This window comes from Rhipicephalus microplus, chromosome 6 (assembly GCF_043290135.1).
Source record: "Rhipicephalus microplus isolate Deutch F79 chromosome 6, USDA_Rmic, whole genome shotgun sequence".
NCBI classification, from domain to species: domain Eukaryota; kingdom Metazoa; phylum Arthropoda; class Arachnida; order Ixodida; family Ixodidae; genus Rhipicephalus; species Rhipicephalus microplus.
This window is the reverse complement of record NC_134705.1, coordinates 69442692-69464397: the sequence shown is the minus strand read 5'-3', so window position 1 is coordinate 69464397 and position 21706 is coordinate 69442692. Positions and strand designations below refer to the sequence as shown.

General features: G+C 43.7%; 1 protein-coding gene and 5 non-coding genes across 6 annotated transcripts in view; 5 read left to right on the top strand and 1 right to left on the bottom strand.

Moving 5' to 3' along the window:
* The window catches only part of LOC119168632 (uncharacterized), a 207567-nt gene that overhangs the window by 97758 nt on the left and 88103 nt on the right, over nucleotides 1-21706 (top strand). The window lies entirely within an intron of this gene.
* On the top strand, nucleotides 235-316 carry TRNAS-AGA (transfer RNA serine (anticodon AGA)). The gene has a single exon. It is a non-coding gene; the product is annotated as a tRNA-Ser (tRNA).
* On the bottom strand, nucleotides 4141-4222 carry TRNAS-AGA (transfer RNA serine (anticodon AGA)). Its single transcript has one exon. It is a non-coding gene; the product is annotated as a tRNA-Ser (tRNA).
* On the top strand, nucleotides 10327-10408 carry TRNAS-CGA (transfer RNA serine (anticodon CGA)). Its single transcript has one exon. It is a non-coding gene; the product is annotated as a tRNA-Ser (tRNA).
* On the top strand, nucleotides 15814-15895 carry TRNAS-AGA (transfer RNA serine (anticodon AGA)). Its single transcript has one exon. It is a non-coding gene; the product is annotated as a tRNA-Ser (tRNA).
* TRNAS-UGA (transfer RNA serine (anticodon UGA)) lies at nucleotides 21247-21328 on the top strand. The gene has a single exon. It is a non-coding gene; the product is annotated as a tRNA-Ser (tRNA).

Sequence of the window (21706 nt, the reverse complement as noted above, 5' to 3'; positions counted from 1 at the left end):
CTGTTTTGTCATCATCGTTAGTGTATGTCCTGCAGTACTTCTTGATGCCATTTGCATCGTTTCTATGTTAGATATAGAGAAAAAAAGTAATTGTAATTCGAACAATGAGAGCGCAGCATGCCTTCTGAGCATTCTGCTGCTTCGCACGCGAGGGATTGTTCTCGCACGATGGCGCAAGGTCTTCTTCGGCTACAATGCGGGAGCCGGTTCCTTCACTTGCAGCAACACATGCGGGCAGTCGTGGCCGAGTGGTTAAGGCGATGGACTAGAAATCCATTGGGGTCTCCCCGCACAGGTTCGAATCCTGTCGACTGCGATCATTTTTTTTCTTCAGTAAATATATTTCTTTTCTTTATGTATTTATTTATTTATTGCATATTAGTTCCTAAAGAGCAGTCAACAGGCTTCAACACTTTTTTTACACCCCAATCGCTCTAAACCAGGTCTTAACAAAGAGTAATAAAGTAAACGTCGCGGATCACCGAGTTGACGTCACTGCGCATGGAAGGAGGGTGATCACGCACTGTAAAAATGCACGAGCTTTTCCTACGCCTTTCGGAGACTGTCGACTAGCCCTTTAAAGCGTTAGAAATCTGTTCGGCAAAATCCTACATGTGGGAAACATGTGATCTAAAAGACCCCTGAACAGAGAGACAATCTCGTTTGCATTTCTAAAGGAGCTCTTGTTTTCGTCAATGGCAGCTCCCCATCCTCGGAGCTATGCTTTGTTTGGTTTATTTTTCGATGTTCCTATAGCATTTTCGGGCCTGTGTGCGTCTACGAAGTGAAGTTTTGGCGTATAATCGTTTTACCGATTCTGTTGAAAGGACACAATCAAATAGGCATTAAAGTAGTAGCACAATAAAACATTGATTGTGACGATCAGCATGCGCGCTCGTTTTAAGGCATTGCTGAAAAAGGGCAGCATGTCATTTTTGAATAAAGCCAGTAGCGAATTAAGCGCAGCGTATGCTGCGTATTTAATAGACCACCCGATACAAGCGGCTCATGCACACGTGTACGCAATATATTAATTATTGAGGGTGCAATTTTTAAATAATAATTGTTGTGGTTTAACGTACGGGAACTACGATGTTAATATACGAGACGCCGTAGTGGAGGTGTTAGAAAATTTTGACCACCTGGGGTTCCTTAACGTGCACCTGATTCAATTTACACTGGCGCTTAGCATTTACGCCTCCATTGAAAATGCGGCCGCCGCGGTGTAAGTTCTTGTCATCGGCGAAAGTGTCTGCAAAACATCCAGTGACGCGCATGCCTCATTTTAAAAGCTGTGGACGGGGGGGGGGGGGGGGGGGGCCGTTTGTGAAAAATAAAACGATGAAAAAGAAAGAAAGAGAAAAAAAACAATTACTCTTGAGGAAAAAGCACTTAACTTCTGAAAGCCCCATGATGTTTGTGAGAAGTATACCTAAATCTTGAAATAGAAAAAAATTTCTGTGAAGCAGTATGTCGTGATTGTATATATATCTCTTGCTTAAATAATACTTCATCTGACAAGACATAAATCAATGACAAAATGATTCTTTCTCTGTTTCCATTCATTTGTTCTCATATGAAGTGCATGAAACGAGGAAGCTTGGACATGTGAATAAGGAAAACACGCAACCTCCACTGTTTAGGTTGATCTGGCCGATAAAGGAGCAGAAAGCAAATCAAATGATATTGACAGTGCTTGTGGGTTCCGGCACAGTTCTTTTTTTTTTTTTTGCTGTAAACTGCTCAAACCAGTTTTTTCCACTTCCTAGGCACACAGGTAACCAGTTAATAGTTCATGCGCTCAAGAAGCTATCCCTAAATACTGACCGGAAATAAGCCTGTGAGGACAGTGCCTCTTAGGGTTCACATTCGTGTTTTTTTTTTCGGGAACTTGTATAAGGCTGCGCGCTTTTTCTGCAATGTTTTTTCTTTTTACATTGTCCGGCTACCTCCCTTCTTTACAAACATCCAAGTCAAGTGCTTCATTGGCCGCAAGAGCGTTTTCTGGCTTTATTTGAAGGGGCACCGGCGAATACACAGAGCAGCACATTCGGCGTCCGTTACAGGAACCGATTGGATTTATCAGAATACTTGTAATTTGCACGCATGATTGAACCAAAAGATTTGGAAACAGTTTTTATCAAAATGTCGTTACCCGGGCGACGCGGAACTAGGGCTATGCCCTTTGCTTCTCCACCTACTCCGTAGATTAGCGCTCTGTTCATGCTCAAACGCAAAATAATTAAAATAATCAATGGAAACTAGACTACTTGTTATATTTTTCTTGTTGAAGTTTTTATAAATACGGTGCACCGAAATTCGCAGAATATGGGCAGGCGACTGCGAATCAGGTTTCACGAAAGCGCATCAATTTACGCACAACTGGCACATGACCAATTTTGTTGAACACCGCCATACACCACCAGTAACTCATCAAAAGTGCGAAAACCTTAGAAAATCGTAACATACTTCGTAAGAGATGATGATTTGTGGGGTTTAACGTCTCAAAACCACCATATGATTATGAGAGAAGCCGTAGTGGAGGGCTGCGGAAATTTTGACCCCCTGGGGTTCTTTAACGTGCACTCAAATCTGAGCGACATTTCCGCCTCCACCAGAAATGCAGCCGCCGCAGCCGGGATTCGATCCCGCGACCTGCGGGTCAGCAGCCGAGTACCTTAGCCACTAGACCACCGCGGCGGGGCTCGTAAGAGACCCTTCTACATTAACTTGCTTATATAAAATAATCAGGTTTCCCCTGCGAAATGGTCGCAGTACGCGTGATCGGACGATGACAATGAAATTCACACATTTACACTTCTATGTAAGTAGTCTTGAGCCCATGCCAAATTGTTTTCAGGCGTCGTTGCTTCATTCGGTGTGCCCATGTCGATTTGAAAAGTAGAATACTGCTCGCTCGTTAAAGGAAGCACTTTTCCACCTTAGTAAATCTAGGTATCATCAAAGCTCACTTGAAATTCATTGGGGTTTTCGCGCACAGCTGCGAATCCTGTCGGCTGCGTAGACCTTCTTTATATGATTTTTTGTGGAAGAGGAGTAAGAGAAAATAACTTTATTAAAAGTCCACCGAAATGACTTTTTATATATGAAAAAAAAAATGTGCCTAGCATTATGTGAAAATAGCAGCATTCAATCACCCATTTAGGTCGCAGACATAAGTAGTTAAAATTGAGGCCAACGCAGATGATGTCACAGTTTGTTTCAAAGATAAAGAAAGTGTTGGTGAACTGGCGAAAGTGCTTTGTTTTTTCGTACGGACACTGCCCATCAAGACCAAAAGCCTTTGACAATCTTAGGTGGAGGATGACACCTGTCGAATATCTAGGGGTACCAAGAACACAAGAAAGAAAATAAAAACTATTGGCAGGAACAGACAAGGAATGTTCAAATGAACGCGGGTATATAGGCCGCATGGTAGTCGTCTATAAGTTGTTTTTTTTTTTTTTGAGATCTACGGACTGCGATTTGCTCTTTGTCTGAAAACTGTGGTACATCACTCAGTTATTTCATTGTTCACGGGCTAATATACAAAAAATTTTATTCTGTATTCACAGTCTTTGTGTGTACCTCGAGTTAGGAGCATCGCAGCTGATTCAATATGTTTAGACTAATAAACAAGGGGGCTTGGGTCTGCCACATCTTTTCAGAGGACGAATAATAAACAGGTTCTTCTTTTACCGTAACGTGAGCGATCCTTTCATACGTATAGTGGGCCAGTTGAGGCTAATGAGGGCTTTACTTGATTAATGTTATAAAGTCATAAAGTTAACCTCCAAGAATGAAGGAGAGGCCGCGGACAAAAATGGGACCGCCTGTGGAAACGGCCAGCCCGTTCGTCCCGTGGAAACATCGGCGAGCCCGTCTTTCGAAAGACGAGCCCACCGATTTTTCCACGGTGTTTCTATTTTCGTCAATCGCCTTTCCTCCATCCTAAGAGGTTAACTTTGATTGGTTTAGCTGAATAAACGCAATTTCGATTATCTTTTCAGACAACTTGCTGATCACATTTCTCCAACCCGCGTGATTCCACACAACAGATTTGTCGCGTCTTCATAGTTATTACGCAAATGTAGGTAAGAATAGAAAAAAATATAAACATTTTTGCTAAAAAAAAGAATTCGCAGTCGACAGGATTCGAACCTGTGCGGGGAGACCCCAATGGATTTCTAGTCCATCGCCTTAACCACTCGGCCACGACTGCCCGCATGTGTTGCTGCAAGTGAAGGAACCGGCTCCCGCATTGTAGCCGAAGAAGACCTTGCGCCATCGTGCGAGAACAATCCCTCGCGTGCGAAGCAGCAGAATGCTCAGAAAGCATGCTGCGCTCTCATTGTTCGAATTACAATTACTTTTTTTCTCCACACCTATAACGTAGAAGCAATGCGATTGGCATCAGCAAGGATGGCTCTGTAAAGGTATAATTTAATTAAACATATGCTCGAATTCCTCTAACCTGCAAAAAAATGTAGACTGCCAATATTCCAAGGAAGAAATTCAATTCATGCGCTATTATATCCATAATTATAAAGCCTATCGGTGACTCTGTCATGTTCCTAAACAGAAAAAAAACAGATTAAAAAAACCACAAATTCCTGCTCAACTAGGCCTTTTTTGGTTCATGATATTGTGAGAGAAAGATAGAGGAAATGAAAAAAAGTGTTTCGCACCCACGACCAGATACAAGCACCGTTCAGAGCGAATCTGTACGCCCAATTTATATGGCCGCTTACTCAAACGACGTCGTGCGACAATCTTTTTTAACGATGGAGCAAGGCTTGAACGAGAGCTTCAGGAAATGAAGAAAAGTTTTTACCGGTTGCGAACATTGTTGCTGTTGTGCTCCTAACAATTTTCGTGATAAGTTCTTTGATTTTATAGAGTAGAATTGCTTTTTTAAAGTTTTTCTGTCTATTTCAGAGTCCGTTTGTTCATTTGCTTAAATGTTTTTTCACTTATTTACCAAAACCTCACATGCACAATTCTGAAACTTGTCGCCTGCTGTACGAGGCGTGGAAACAATTTTATTTATGAAGAACTCTGTTCTTACACTTTTTACTCGTTGTTTATACCATTTATGAATGTATTTTATGGTACGGAATTGTTCATCTACATTATCGTTTCAAAGGGAAGATTGCAGGTGAAGCTGACGCCTTGACCTGCCCAAGACATCACAGATCCGTTCGACAACAGGTAGAAGACGTTTACAATTGCGGGCTGCTGCCACGCGTTCAGGTACACTTCATTGCAAGAAATCTCAAAAGAATCTCGTAGATAACACCTTAGGCACAACGTTGGAAAGGTTTTGCTAGCCTCTTTCTGTAAAACGGACACGTTAGACCTTCCGGGCGTTGTGCTGACGATCTCGTCTACGAGATTGTCATGGGCTGTGGCTAGTCCTATACATAGTACATATGAGGAAGCGTGTTAGGGATCGCCTGAGGGAGAATTCTGATAGTAAGGAAAAAACTGATACTGCTCATATTCCGAGACACCTCTAAGTAATGCTCATGTGCGTCACGTTTTGTGCAAGTTAAAGTTATTGGCAAAAGCAGAAATCAAATGGCCGGGGAACTGTCAGAAGCGTAGCGTTCCACATCAGGAAGTCCGCTTCTGTCAATGACACATCACTTGTTCTATACGGATCTGAGTTAGCCTTTTTTTTTTTTTCACGTTTGGCGTCACTCTTACACTCATCTTCTCATCCTCAGAAATTTTCTTGGTTTGCAGCCTTCGCTGCCAATAAACAGAACTTTGGTGCTTAATTCTCCATACTTCTAATTATTCTATCTTCCTGTTTCAAGCATTGCGCTAGAAATAACATGTTTCACAAACAAAATTGATGAGTTTCGCCACCGCGACCAATACGTGAGATAATCTCCGGCATGTAACACTTAAAATAAGGTACCAAAGAAGTAATGCGGAGCCGGCAGGACTCAGTCTATTTGAGCGAGTAGCGCTGCCTAGCTTGCCTCACCAGGCGCAGTGAATACTCTAAGAAGCACGCGCACCGGCTATCAGAGCCACGTGTTGCACAGTAGTGGTGCGCGGCGCCCACTCGCTCTTTTCAGAAGGGCCTGCCTGCGTGCTGTCCGGGACAGATGTGCCTTGGCTGCCACAAAGCACCGAGGCTGTTAGCCAACCGCGCTTGCCGATATACCGCTTCCCGAATTCATGGTTGCTGCGTAGCTGTCTCGTTCACGGGTTGACACTGCCATATGCCGTGTTTAGTGAAATAAATGTTTAGTTTGACGTGAAACTGCTGTCGTCCTTGCTTTACCTACGGACGGGATGCCATAAGCTCGATACCCATATTCAAATGGTGTTTTGTGAAATCCCGTCATAAAGCCCCGCCATAAAGAGTGCAGCCCTGAGGACGTCCAACGGGGATTCCTTCTTGTTTGTTCTCTGCAGTACGTACATCCCATAAACACAATCCCTCCCAGCGTTGTAAAAAAAAAAACACGTGGACGATAGTATGTGGCTCATCACAAAAGAAAGCCGCTCCTCTAGATACACCTTGACATGCAATGTACCAGTGTGTCGCCTGAAAAAGGAAGGACTCTGTGGCAACAGTCCTTTGCATTCTTTCAACCATTTTTAGCACATCCTGCCCTTAGCCTAAACTGAACGTAGCCCTGTACATAGAAAGAGGTAAAATTTCATCGAACACATCTCCGTATGGCTTTTACGCGTCACTGAAAACAGGCACTCACTACAAAATCTCACCACTCATTAATCAGTTTTCATTAGCTACAATGCGTCACTCGACCCCTTCTGCGCAGGTCGCCATACCGGCAGTAGTGGCCGAGTGGTTGAGTTGATGGACTAGAAATCCCTTGCGATCTACCCGCACAAATTCAAATCCTGTTGACTGCTAATTTTTTTATCAAAAGTTTTTATTTTCTTCTTACCTTTTTTCGTGTAATAATCCTGAAGACGTGACAAATCTATTGTGTGCAATCACGCAAGTTGGAGAAATATCATCAGCAAGTTGTCTGAACAGATCATCGAAATAGCGTTACTGCAGCTAAACCAAAATTAACCTCCAAGAATGGAGGAGGGGCGATTGACGAAAATGGGAACACCTATGGAAACATCGGCGAGCCCGGCTTTGGAAAGACAGGCTCGCCGATGTTTCTACGAGTAAAACGGGCTCGCCATTTCCACAGACCGCCGCGGTGGTCTCGTAGCTGAGGTACTGGGCTGCTGACCCGCAGGTCGCTGGATCGAATCCCGGCTGGGGCGGCTGCTTTTGTAGCGTTAGCTACACTGGCCTTGCTGAGCCGATTTCGCGTGGCACTGCTCTGTGCATGCGCAATGATACTCCGCCGCCGCGGCGCGCGGCTCGCCGCCGGTGTGCGCGCGATTCGATGCACTGCGCAGACGATCAGTGGTGTCACGCACCGGAGCCGGCACCTCCCTCGCACTCGGCCGCGGCCGGTGTGCGCTTTCCAGAGGAGTGTCGTCATAGCCTTGGTAGACATATGGACGCCGACGCGCGCGCCTTCCCTGTGCAGTCGCCATCTGACACTGCGCTGGAGCCGCTTGATAGCGCCCCTGACTGGCGTTTGCCACAGTGGTATAGCCACGGAGAAGGAGAGTGCAAATGCTGCTCAACGGTGCAGTAGAGCGGAGAAGCTTAACTCATCGGATCCCGAAGTAGTTGCCCGGCAAAATAAATATTCATGTGACGCATAATACGTATATCCTGTGTGTGTCATTGGAGCAGCTGTAAGCATGATATCTGGAAAGCTTAGAATAATCAGCTGAACCTTTGCTGACGCTACGTATATCCTGGCATAGCTGAGCTAAGCCACTGCCATTTTTCGATGGAAGTGAAAATGCTGTAGGCCCGTGTTTTCAGATTTGGGCGCACGTTAAAGGACCCCAGGTGGTCGAAATTTCCGTAACCCTCTACTACGGCGCCTCTCATAATCATATGGTGGTTTTGCGACGTTAAACCCCACATATCAGAATCCACAGGTGGTCCTATTGTTTTCCATGCCCTCTCCGCCATCATTGGAAGTTATTTGATTGGCGTAGCTGCACTAACACAATTTCAATTATCATACTTGCATTTGGGATGTGCGCTCGTCTGCGGAGCGTATGTCGCCTTTGTCTTCTCTTTTTACCGATTCTTAGTTATGCGTTTACACTCTGGTTAGGTCACGTTGAAGTAGCCATCACTATAGCACATTAAAATAGGCATCACGATCTTTCGCGCTCGTTTGAGGGAGTACTGACAAAACTCCGAGGCGCCCCATGGTGTCCTCTATCAGCCTTTTCTCAACGCACCTCCAACGAGACAGAAGACCCTTTGGGGGGTTGCGCTTAGCCCATGCGTTATCACCCTTTGCACCTGGATAATTCATTCTGCCCATTTTCAGACGCTTTAATCCGCCATGTGACTGCCACACATTTATTGTGGGCTTGCACGCGTCTACAATTAAGCCGTCGTCGTTACTTCCGTGCAACAGGCCTAAAGCCTAGATGACCACCCGACTTTGAACACCGGATTCATGGACCTCACCCCCTCTCATTACTTGGCTTTATGCACGAACCAAATTTTCATGAGTGTTTTTTAATTGAACATTATTATGCCGAAGGGTAGACTTTCGAGAACAAGTACGGAATATCTGGCTTTTAAAGGGCCCCTAAACCACCAGCAGACGCTTGCGTTTTGCTCTACGTGCGTTTTCTCTGTCGAGAACAGCCGTCATCACGTCAAGAGCAACGAACGCCGACCGATTATCCCGCTTTCTTGCGTTTTTACCTCGGATGTTGAAGAAGGGCACTCGGACAGTTGGACTGGCAAACCAAGGAAGGCTGCCTAGCGAGCGAAAGAGCGAAACGAGCAAACGTATGTTACCTCGTGAGCGTTCGCTGTATATGCTCCTGCCGTAGTTTCGACCTCGGTTTGGTTTAGAAGCCCTTGGACATTTTCGCCACCCTGTATGTGCAAGTCAACTAACTGCACACGCCCCAGCACAGTGGACTCTTTCATGAGTGAACACAGTCCTAAATACAGTTGAGTGGGATTGCGAAAGACGCGTTCGGCATGCAGCCTAAGTCACAGGAATCGCTGTCCATGTCTCCGAACGACGATTAGCTCGTCGTTGTTTTCGTGCATCACACGTGACCGACACCGAAGTGAGAGTTATTGCGAGTATGCGGTGAACGGCACTCTTACCGTGACGTCAGGCTCTCTCGATGGCCAAGTCGCAGATTTAAAGTAGCGGTATAAAAAGTATATTAAATACGTTGCCAAACATTAGGAAACATTGCCGCATGGCATCTTACTACAATTGACGTTAACCTGACATTGCGGCTGTATCATAGGACTACATATGCAAAGTTTATGAAATTGGATAGTCAGCATAGCAATTCTAACAGACGTTTCACTAACAGCATAGGGGTCACTTCAAAATTAGAGCAAAGACCCCAAAATATTTAAACTCATGTCAGTAGTCCTTGTAAAAAAATCATTTTTCTTAAAAACACAGCATGCCATTTTTCAGTAAACACAATTCCAATTGTATATTCAGCGCTGTGTATGTTACTTCTTAAAATATCCCGCCCAATACAAACTTCTCCGCCACACACACACACAAACACATATATCATCATCTTCTTCTTCTTCTTCTTCTTCTTCTTCTTCTTCTTCTTCTTCTTCTTCTTCTTCTTCTTCTTCTTCTTCTTCTTCTTCTTCTTCTTCTTCTTCTTCTTCTTCTTCATAACCATCTTCAAGAGGAGTTTGTTCTCATCGGCAAAGGAGCCGGCGATGGCCATCCATCATCTTGAGTGATGGGGACGAGAGGAGGGTGATTTAACGTACAAAAAAACAATAAATGTAGGCATGCATGAATGAAAGGAAAGCCTGAATTCATAAAAGGCATGACATTTTCGTAAAAAGAGGTTAAACTTTGGAATAAATCACAGTACTGCCGAAGCAGTCTGTTGGGATTCTGTATCCTTTGTTATTACATACGTTAAAAAAATATCGATAAGCTCAGAGTCGGAAGCTGACCCGCAGGTCAAAGAATCGAATCCCGGCTGCGGTGACTGCATTTTCGATGGAGGCGGAAATGCTGTAGGCCCGTGTGCTCAGATTTGGGTGCACGTTAAAGAACTCCAGGTGGTCAAAATTTCCGGAGCCCTCCACTACGGCGTCTCTCATAATCATATGGTGGTTTTGGAACGTTAAACCCCACGTATCAAATCAGATCATCCCAGCGGCCCATCTTAATCGATAGATCACGTTATAGCAAAGTAGTGCTGTACAACAGCGCACTGAGCCCACTAACGGCAGCCGTGGGCGAGTGGTTACGGCGATGGACTCGAAATCCATTGGGGTCTCCCCGCACAGGTTCGAGTCCTGTCGGCTGCGTTTTGCTCTTTTTATTTTTTTGAACTTGTTAAAGTGGGAATTGTTGATGCAATAAGCGTTATTTTTTCTGTGAAATTCATCCATCCACGAATCAGGGTGTGCAGCCTACGTTTTGTACTCGCAGTTTACAAGTCGTGTTGCTGGCTGTTACGAGGGCTGAACATACGCTTATGATTCCTTTATTTTCACACATCACTAACACACTTAAATGAACGACTTCCTCTTGAGAAGGTGTGTTTAGCCATGCATAGTGTATATCATTTTCTAATTGTATGAGAGTCCCACGACAAATATCGAAATATAACGCAGCAAGAATAGTCCCTCGTGTTTTTACGCTATACAACTTATTCCCGAGAATATGCCTCTTGGTAACTCATGCAAAGTGAAGCAAAGCTATAGGGAATAAAAATCGGCAGATCCCACGTACCTTTCACAATCGACGTTCACGAAGCATCCGTAGGAAAGCTGATCATGCGGTATTTTTTTAATAATTGACACGTCAAGAAATGACGCTAAATATTTGCAGAATGTTGCACGCACAGGCATAAGTACAAGAGTTGCAGATGTTTATATAACCAGTTGTTTTCACTTGCGCAATGATGTCAACACAACTATGTGTATTAGCAAAACCAGAAGCTATCAGCTGTCAGGAAGCGCTTTTGCTCGTAAGGTTGGTAATACTGAACACTGCTACATAAATCGACTTCTGCGCATGTGGTCTTGCATGCACCCACTTAAGAAGACTTCAAGAAGTAGGTCATCATTTTCGTCCCAGTCGACTTTATTGTCTTACAATCATCCCCCTCTTTCTCCCTACCTATTGCTTCATTTAACGTGACTTCTAATTGCCTTAAGATCAAAGGCATCGCTACCCTTTGCAACTCACGCGGCCTTGCAGTATTACCTCCGAGATCAACCATCATTTGACCCAGCGACTGCGCAGCGTGACGTCATGATAACGTCATAATCACTACACAATTTATTCGCGACATCTCACGTAACGTGGAGGCCACCGCATGGTGATGACTTTTTGCCTGACTTCTTTATGATGCTGACAATAATGACGACTACCTTTAGTGTTTATTGAGAGGTATATGGCTTTCGCCTGAAAAATTCACGGAAAAACATGAGAATCACTGCAGTCGACTCGTAGAAGCATGTCATTCGCTGCGCTCGCGCGGTGAGGTGAATAAAATAAATGTGAAAACTTTGTCGTGCTGCAATGAAACTCCTAGCAATGAAATCCTTAGCAGTTCATTGTCACTCCGCACTTGAAATAAAACTCATTGTTTTCACTGTGCCTGGTGATGGAAATCAACCAACGCCATTCATACGTGCATGAGAAATTTTCGAGAGACAATCTCATTGAAAGCGTTGTTATAATTATGGAGATTTTCAGAGCCCATCCTGATTCACCCGACTGCGCCACATGACTTGACAAGCTTTGCGACATCGAAGACTTCTAGACTAGACAGCGTAGCATCGGTGTGTCCCTAATCTATTTTTTTTTCTCTCGCGATCCTATTTTAAATTTTGCACCGGACAAGTAATAAAAAAAGTTGTGGCCAAGTGGTTAAAACGATGGACTTCCATTTCATTGGTATCTCACAGCACAGATTGAAATCCTGCCGGCTGCACTTATATTTTTTCTGATCTTAATTTTTTTTCAATGATTTTAATGTTAGCCACCGGAGGTTATCTCTTGTTGTGGTCAGAGTGTCAGAACAAAACATTTTTGTTGGCGAAACGTGGCATTTCTCGCGCAATGGTCAAACATGGATATCAGGCAGTTAATTGAGAAAAATATGAACGTCAAACAACGAGCATTTTGTTGATAGCATAAGCTGCAAACAAAGAATTCTGCTGAGTATGCGCAGATGCGTGAAGAAGTGACGCCATAGATGTCATCACGAGAACTGGATATTAAACAAGGATACCTCGGATACATATAGCACAATCGATGTTAGCACTGACACGGTCGGACTTATTCTTTCTAATGTCAAACGCTTCTGACAGTTTCCTTATGGTTTGTTTTTTGCTCTTGCCAATAATCTTAGCTTGCGCAAGATGTGGCACACATGATAATGACTGAATATGCGCCGGTGTACAGATGCGCATCACCAATTCTTCTAATGCTACTGGCGTGGTTTCTAAAGCTGCCATCCTGTTTGTCCAACGTAAGACTGGCCACAGCTCAGGAAAATTTTGTATAGGAGACACCTTCAGAACGCCTGAGGGCTTTCACGTGCACTTTCAGCAATGAGTGGCCCGCTAAACAATTCGGGCGCTTGTGCCGACGGTGACGTCTACGATATTCCCTGAGCTTTCTTCCCGCGTAGTGCATGTGGACGCGTTTCAGTGGCCTGCCATTGTATCCGTGTTTTTGCGTGCTGCACGTGCCGCCCAATTAATTTGTAAAATCTTGAAGCAACTCATGGTCTCATTTTTCTTCGAAATCGTCAATCTAAATCCGTTTGATATGCTATGTCACAACTCATTACACAAACTGTGTTTGCTATTTGTATCGACTGGGGACTTGTAGAGAGCGAGGTACACTGATAACAGAAAGAGCGAAGTACTTGCAAAGAGCGAGGTATCTGCATAACAGAAACGCCTTCGCTCAACTGCGTTTCCAAGCGTACTGCTTCATATGGCCACAATTTTGAAGGCACTACCACATTCGACGAGTCTTCGGACGTGCCGCTTCCCGCAACCCTCCTCATCAAACGTATAATATTTGTTTGCTCGGTGGGGACCTAACTAAAAACGAGTTCGCACTTTATTCCCATCCTGATATTTTATTCTATTTTTGCAAGAACAGAGCGTGAAGAACTTCACAGAAAATATTACCTAATTACACCATCTATGAAAATGATTACTTAGCACACACTAACTAACATTTTACTTCGCTCTTATTGTTGTTATATAATATCGAGTGCCTTGAGGTGGCGTTGCATTACCTTACCGCAGTTACACACACATCTTCATAGGTGGCGTCTGAAAGGGTCAAGACAGTAACCTAGATGAAGAATTAAGCGAATTCCCGGAGTAAAATGCAAGCTTTCCGATTTATACGTGGTATAGAAACAACCACTAGAAATCGTGGCATCTCAGTTTTTATTGACATTATTTCCACATCAGGTACAACATCCCACATATGTATTAAGGGTGCATTGGAACTTCTACTTGATAATACGAAAAATGATAGTGATTCAGCAAGCGGACTGTGCAATGAATGATTAAGCTTTTAGGAACAGGTGCTGAGTGAAATGGCAGAATTCACCACGAAAGTGCCTTAAAGCACTGAGAGCAAGAACGTGAACAAAAAAATGTGAATTGTTCTCTTCTTTTCTTCGGGCCTTTGTTCTCGCCCTACTTCACGACAGAAACAAAAATGCAGCACAACGCCATTTGCGTAAGAGGCGACACAAACTGAATGACTCTGACCCGGCTTCATATCTTGTCTTGTGTGCCGATTAATTTCATATCTTCTCTAAAGCGAGAACATTTATGAGTTCCGCAAGATTTGTTTGAAACGTTAAACGGCGTCCTATAGAACTTTACCGTCGTCCCAAAATCACGCGTGAATACAATTTTTTTCTTAAAACATTCGCTATAAACCATTTAATGTAAGTTAGAAGATGTTGAAATTATTTTGAAGCCTTCATAAAGCAATCAGTGTTACATCGACGTTCGCATGGTATTAATCATTGTATATTCGTGAAACTATGTAATTGTAATTTGAACAATGAGAGCACAACGCGCTGTCTAAGCATCATGCTTCGCACTCCACCGATTGTACTTGTGCGATTGCGAAAGCTCTTCTTCAGCTACAATGCGTGACCTGATCCCTTCACATGCAAGGTGACGTGCGGGCAGTCGTGGCCGAGTGGTTGATTGATTGATTTGTGGGGTTTAACGTCCCAAAACCACCATTTGATTATGAGAGACGCCGTAGTGGAGGGCTCCGGAAATTTTGACCACCTGGGGTTCTTTAACGTGCACCCAAATCTGAGTACACGGGCCTACAACATTTCCGCCTCCATCGGAAATGCAGCCGCCGCAGCCGGGAATCGAACCCGCGACCTGCGGGGCCGAGTGGTTGAGGCGATGTACTAGTAATACATTAGGCTGCGCACAGTCGACAGGATTTTTCCTTTTTTTTTGGGGGGGGGGAGGGGGGGCAATCCTAATATTATTGTACTTTTATGTCATTCTCCTTATATCTCGAATAACTGTTTTGTGGAATCCGGCATGATGGACAAATGCCCTCTAAAAGGTGCCTGAAAAACAAAAAAAGAGTGTGGAGTTATTTGAGGCACGGTCCTATTTCCGTCATTATCATCTCGCCATCATTGCAGGTTAGTTTCGGAAGTTTTAGCTACAGTGAAGCAATTTCGCTGTCATTACTTGGTCCATCGGGTGCTTGTGCGTTGGTGGAGCGATGTTTTTTTTTTTTTTTTGCTTTCTAGTTTCACTGATTCTTTAGTTATAGAACACGCTAAAACAGCCATTAAAATAACACACTAAATCAAGAATTACGAACACGTCGTATTCGAGTATCAGCATGCGCGTTTGTTTTAAGGCTTTTGCTTTGAAAAGCAGCATGCTATTTTTTTTTTCAATAAAACTTGTTGCAAGTTCAGCACCTTGTCTACCACTTCTTAATGAAATTGCCCGCGCGATACGAACTGCTCAGCCACTCATGCATTGAGCACAAACGCACACAGATTAGCACACATATGGATGTATATGTAACGTCATCATGATCACCAATCATCATCATCATATCTGAGCCGCCGTGCCTCTTGCGCAGCTAATGCGAAGCTCGAGGCGTGATCGACCCGTAGAACGAGATCACGCACGTGGCGGTTTCAACGCTGGCAGCTCCCTAACCGCCACTTGGCTTTCCAAACAAAGGGGCGGGGCCGGCACTGCCACGTCGATCACCTTCACGTCTTCTATCTGCTTTTCGCTAACATACATACATCGTCGTCGTCGTCTCCATCTTAATCAATATCGTCATCAGGGCTAGTTGATTGTTTTCACGGGCAAAAGATCTGGTGACGCCCATCCATCATTTTGAAAACCCGCGATGGAATAAGGGCCGTTGAATGTAAAAAAAACTAAACAAGAAAAAACAGGCGACAAATGAAAGTATTTGAAAGAGTGGAAAGGTGTGCTTCTCGAAGGCACCATGATGTTTTACGGAGGTGCTATATCCAGCAACAGAGAAAAGTGCTTCTGATGTATGTCGGGATTCGGTAGCTTCTGTTTAACAGCAACGTTATTAAAATTGATCATCTAGAGGTGGCAGCTTACCCTGTCGTTGATCGAGATACAGTCAGGCCCTGAGCAATGATTGCTGACTCGGCTTCAACGCGGCACGGAGTGTTCGCCACCCGGCAGTTGTGGCCAAGCGGTCAGGGCGATGGACTAGAATTTCGTTGGGGTTTTCCCGCACAGGTTCGAATCTTGTCGACTGCGTTGACCATATTTTTATGTTTTTATTGCGATAGCAATTATATAGACATTTTCGGTTGGATTTTGCCGCTGACCTCAACGTAGGCGTCGGCGTCCTGTACCGTATATGTATACGTATATATGTGTACGTATATATATATATATATATATATATATATATATATATATATATATATATATGGCCTCGGCACTAGAAACGCCAGAGGAGAGCAACTAGTAGAATTCGCAGAACGCAATAATTTGCGGATTTTGAATACTTTCTACCGAAAACGAGAAAATCGCAAGTGGACATGGAGGAGCCCTAATGGCGAAAATAAGAACGAAATAGACTTTATAATGACTGCACACCCAGGAATCGTGCAGGATGTGGAAGTGGTTGGCAAGGCACGATGCAGTGACCATAGAGTTATACGGTATCGAATTCGCCTAGACTTGAAGAAGGAACGACAGAAACTGATACGCAAGAAGCCAATCAATGAACTATCACTGAGAGGGAAAGTACAGGAATTCAGAGTGTCGCTGCAGAACAGGTACTCGGCTCTTAGTGAGAAAACCAACCTTAGCGTAGATACAATGAATGATAATCTAACGAGTATCATTACGGAGTGTGCAGTGGAAGTTGGAGGCAGGGTAGTTAGACAGGACACTGGCAAGCTTTCCCAGGAAACGAAGAACCTAATTAAGAAGCGTCAAAGCATGAAAGTGTCAAGTACAACAGACAAAATAGAACTGGCAGAGCTTTCAAAGTTGATCAATAGGCGTAAAGTATGCGATGTAAGAAGGTATAACATGGAGAGAATTGAACACGCTCTGAAAAACGGAAGAAGCGTCAAAGCAGTGAAGAGGAAACTTGGGATAGGCAAAAGTCGGATGTATGCACTAAGGGACAAAGAAGGCAAAATAACTACCAATATGGATAGGATAGTTAAAATAGCGGAGGAGTTTTACAGAGATTTGTACAGTAGCCGAGACAACCACGACCTTAATACTATACGAACTAGCAGTAACCCAGATGACACCCCACCAGTAATGATAGAAGTCAGAAAAGCTTTGGAGAGCATGCAAAGAGGCAAAGCTGCTGGTGAGGATCAGGTAACATCAGATCTGCTGAAAGATGGAGGACAGATTGTGTTAGAAAAACTAGCCACCCTGTTTACGAGGTGTCTCCTGACGGGAAGGGTACCAGAGTCTTGGAAGAACACTAACATCATCTTAATACATAAGAAAGGAGATAACAAGGACTTGAAGAATTACAGGCCGATCAGCTTGCTCTCTGTAGTATACAAGCTATTTACAAAGGTAATTGCTAACAGAGTAAAGAAAACATTAGAATTCAATCAACCAAAGGAACAAGCAGGATTTCGAACAGGCTACTCAACAATTGATCACATTCATACTATCAATCAGGTAATAGAGAAATGCTCAGAGTATAACCAACCACTATACATAGCCTTCATAGATTACGAGAAGGCGTTTGATTCAGTAGAAATATCAGCCGTCATGCAGACACTGCGGAATCAGGGCGTAGATGAAGTATATATAAACATTCTGGAAGACATCTACAGGGGATCAACTGCTACCATAGTGCTTCATAAAGAAAGCAACAGAATACCAATCAAGAAGGGTGTAAGGCAGGGGGACACAATCTCCCCAATGCTATTTACCGCGTGCTTACAGGAGGTTTTCAGAAGCCTAGAATGGGAACAGTTAGGGATAAGAGTTAATGGAGAATACCTTAGTAACCTGCGCTTCGCCGATGACATTGCATTGCTGAGTAACTCAGGGGACGAATTGCAACTCATGATTACGGAGTTAGACAAGGAGAGCAGAAAGGTGGGTCTTAAAATGAATCTGCAGAAAATGTAAGTAATGTACAACAACCTCGGAAAGGAGCAGCGCTTCGAGATAGGTAATAGTGCACTTGAAGTTGTAAAAGGCTATGTCTACTTAGGGCAGGTAATAACCGCAGAGCCTAACCACGAGATTGAAGTAACTAGAAGAATAAGAATGGGGTGGAGTACATTCGGCAAGCACTCTCAAATTATGGCAGGTAGATTGCCACTATCCCTCAAGAGGAAGGTATATAACAGCTGTATCTTGCCGGTACTTAGCTACGGAGTAGAAACCTGGAGACTTACAAAGAGGGTTCAGCTTAAATTGAGGACGACGCAGCGAGCAATGGAAAGGAAAATGGTAGGTGTAACCTTAAGAGACAAGAAGAGAGCAGAGTGGATTAGGGGACAAACGGGGGTTAAGGATATCATAGTTGAAATAAAAAAGAGGAAATGGACATGGGCCAGGCATGTAGCGCGTATACAGGATAACCGATGGTTATTAAGGGTAACTAACTGGATTCCCAGAGAAGGGAAGCGGGTTAGGGAGAGACAGAAGGTTAGGTGGGCAGACGAGATTAAGAAGTTTGCGGGTATAAATTGGCAGCAGCAAGCACAGGACCGGGTTAACTGGCGGAACATGGGAGAGGCCTTTGTCCTGCAGTGGACGTAGTCAGGCTGATGATATATATATATATATATATATATATATATATATATATATATATATATATATATATATATATATGGCCCTCAGCGTCGCGAATGCTAGGCGTTAACAAGCGAGCTACCGAGAGGCCCTTCCTTCGACGTCGAAACGGCAAGCTATCTATATTTACCACTTACCGCTACTGGTGGGCATCTCGATGGGGAGCTAGTGTGTTTTCAGCATTATTAGCAAGATGGCGCAATGCGCGTGCGGCGGCTATCATCTCTCACGCGTACGGTGGCCCGCGGAGTGGAGGTGATTGGACGTTATCTCGCGCGCCCTTATCTCCCGGTGGGGAGGATTATACGTCTTGGCTGGCGTTCGGCTTGCACTGGAACGATTTTGTTGTAGTTACATGGCGCACAAAGGTCACTGCAATTATCGCACAGCCTCTATTTGCGAAAAGGGCGTGCTTTCCAGACAGAAATGTAACAACTGAGACACTTTTTCGCGTGCATCCGTACCTGTGAGCACGTTTCGTGTGTCATTTGTGCGTGAGAAACGCAGGGCACGTTTCGATCTGCTTGCCATTGAGCGCGTGACCTTCCAATTCGTTGCTATCGCGTTCATTGCTTCGCCTTTGCGGCAAAGCTGTCACTTTTTATTATTTCTTGAAACACCGAAACACTCATTTGTGAAAGCAACGACTGTCATTTCACATCTATCTTGCCTTCATGCACCTGCGCATCGGGATGTATGATATAGAATGAGTAATTGCAGTCCACTTTTTTTTTTTTTTGCTATTAGGGCTGCACATTCGCGTAAACTTGGCTAATTTTCTCACACTCGCTCTTCCGAACACACAAGTAGCCTTATCAAGTGAATGAATTGTCTTGTAAGGGTGTATTCAGGCATGCGCGCTCTTAGTCTATTTGTGATCGTACAAACTGACATAATTTAATGTCAGAACAGGACGCAGCAGAAGTAGTCCTCTCTAGTTATATGGTAAATAGCTCAATTTCGAATAGATGCCTCATGGCAGCTCTGGCATAATGAAGCAAAATAAATAAATCATAGCAAACAAAACGTTTTAAGCCTGGAAGTAAGCTGACACTTTTTCTTTCTACTTTACATCGTTTTATTTCTGTTCTTTTAAACTAGAATTCCTTTTTTTTACGTGAGAGAGATGGGTTTGCCATTCGAAAAAGGTGCTTTAAACAAAAACAACAAAGATAAAACACTACAACCTAATGTAAGTAAAAGCGAGCACTCACGAATTGAAACATGACCTATACTTTTAAAAAGAAAAAAAAAGAGGCGTTTAACTTTACATCTTAAAGGGCCCTCAAGTACTATCGAAGCATCCAATTTTTATTTGTGGTTCGCATATACTTATAACTTGAAATAATCTCAGCACAAGTCTAAACGCTGATATCAAATGATTTAATGTGTTTGTCATGCAATAAATCACTACATTCATGCCAACCGCATCAACGCGTACAGTGACGCTGTCCTAACTATCCCGGGCAAAAGTCACGGAAAAGAGCGCTGGCCTTTGATTGGATCAATGTGCTGTTAAAATTGATCGAGGTAATGCGTCAGAAAATAAATTATTATTGGGGCTTTTGGTTTTTATTGCTTTTTCATTGAACGTTAAATTGACTATAAGAACGCCGTTTTAACAAAAGGAGAATAGGAAAAAAGGTCGGGCTGGTACCTGCTTTTTCAGCTTTAGAATAAATTTCTTTTTAGTCGAATGTATTGACCCATCCATCTTCCTGAACCCCATCCGAAGCCATTCTTCACGTAGCGTTGTCTGCCACTGCCCCCGGAGACCATAAGCGTCGCAGCTAAATATATTTACCCCTCACATGGCCTTGCGGCATTACTTTCGAGATCGAAGCACGTACCTTGTAGTGTGATAGTGTCATGCAGTGACATCACGATGACGCTATAACGACTTCACACTTTTTTCGTGGCCTGTGACGTCACAATGAGGCCATCGTATGATGACAATTTGTCTAACTTCGTGTCGATGCTGACGCAACCCATGAAAACTTTTCGGGTTTTATAAGATATCTAAGGCTTTCGACAATGAAATGGGCCAAATAACCGGAGGTGTCCTACAGTACACTAGCAGAAGCGTGTCGTTCGCCGCAGTCACACATAACCGCCGCTGTGGTGTGTTACCAGTAGCACATCCTTAGCCACCTTCACAAAACTAGTAGAAAGCGACTTGATAGCCTCGCAAACATAATATGGTGCTATGTCATCTTTCTTGTTATTTAAGTGAAGTGTCAATATGATTGTGCTTTGACAGATGTGTTTATATGTTTTTTGTCGTTGTTTTATTAATTTTTTCTTATTATTTTTCCCTTTCTATTGACTGTACTTAATCATTGCCTTAGATTGTTCACCTGTTATAATCCCTCTGGGATTGACAGTATGTATAAATAATAAATAAATAAATAAATATGCTCGGCTGCTGACCCGGACGTCACTGGTTCGGTTCCGGCTGCGGTGGTATCATTTCGATTGAGGCGAAAGGGTAGAGGCCCATGTGCTCTGCGACGTAGGTGCACGTCACAAAGGACGCCAGATGGTCAAAATTGTCGGAGCGCTACACTACAGCGTCTCACATAATGGTGGTTATGTGAGACGGTTAATATGAGGCGTTAAACCAGAGATATTTGCATTATTACCGTGGTCGCACTACGTGAAGAAAATAGAACGAAAAGCATTGTTTTGTCACAAACAATGAAGTCTCTAGCGCTACATTATCGCATCGCACTTGACATAACAGCTGTTCTGTTCACGCTGCCTAGCCAAGCAAGCCAGCCAATGCTTACTGCTTCAGCTGCATCTGTAGGCGTGCAGTCGTGGCCGAGTGGTTAAGGCGATGGACTTGAAATCCATTGGAATCTTCCCGCGCAGGTTCGAATCCTGCCGGCTGCGCGTCAATTTTTTGTTATCTCCCTTCAATTGTTCTGGCTTTTACCGCCAAAGATTATCGCTTGTTGCGGTCATAATATCGCAACGAACCATTTTTAGTTTAACTTTTAGTTCCATTCGAGTCTGAAGAAATGTCGCATTATTTTAGCGATCTGTGTTGGTTCACGACAGTTTTTTTTGTGTGTGTACAAAATATTTGTAATTAAAGTAACGATTAAAAAGCGGCAGATCACAAATAAAAATTTCTCATGAGTGAACTCTCTGAGAGGCTCGATGCTTTGCGTCGAGGGAGTACGCACGATCACGGAAGCAGCACGCTGTGGAATGTAATCTCCGATATGCGAAACCGCTGCCCTGATAAAACAATCTCAAGCACCGACA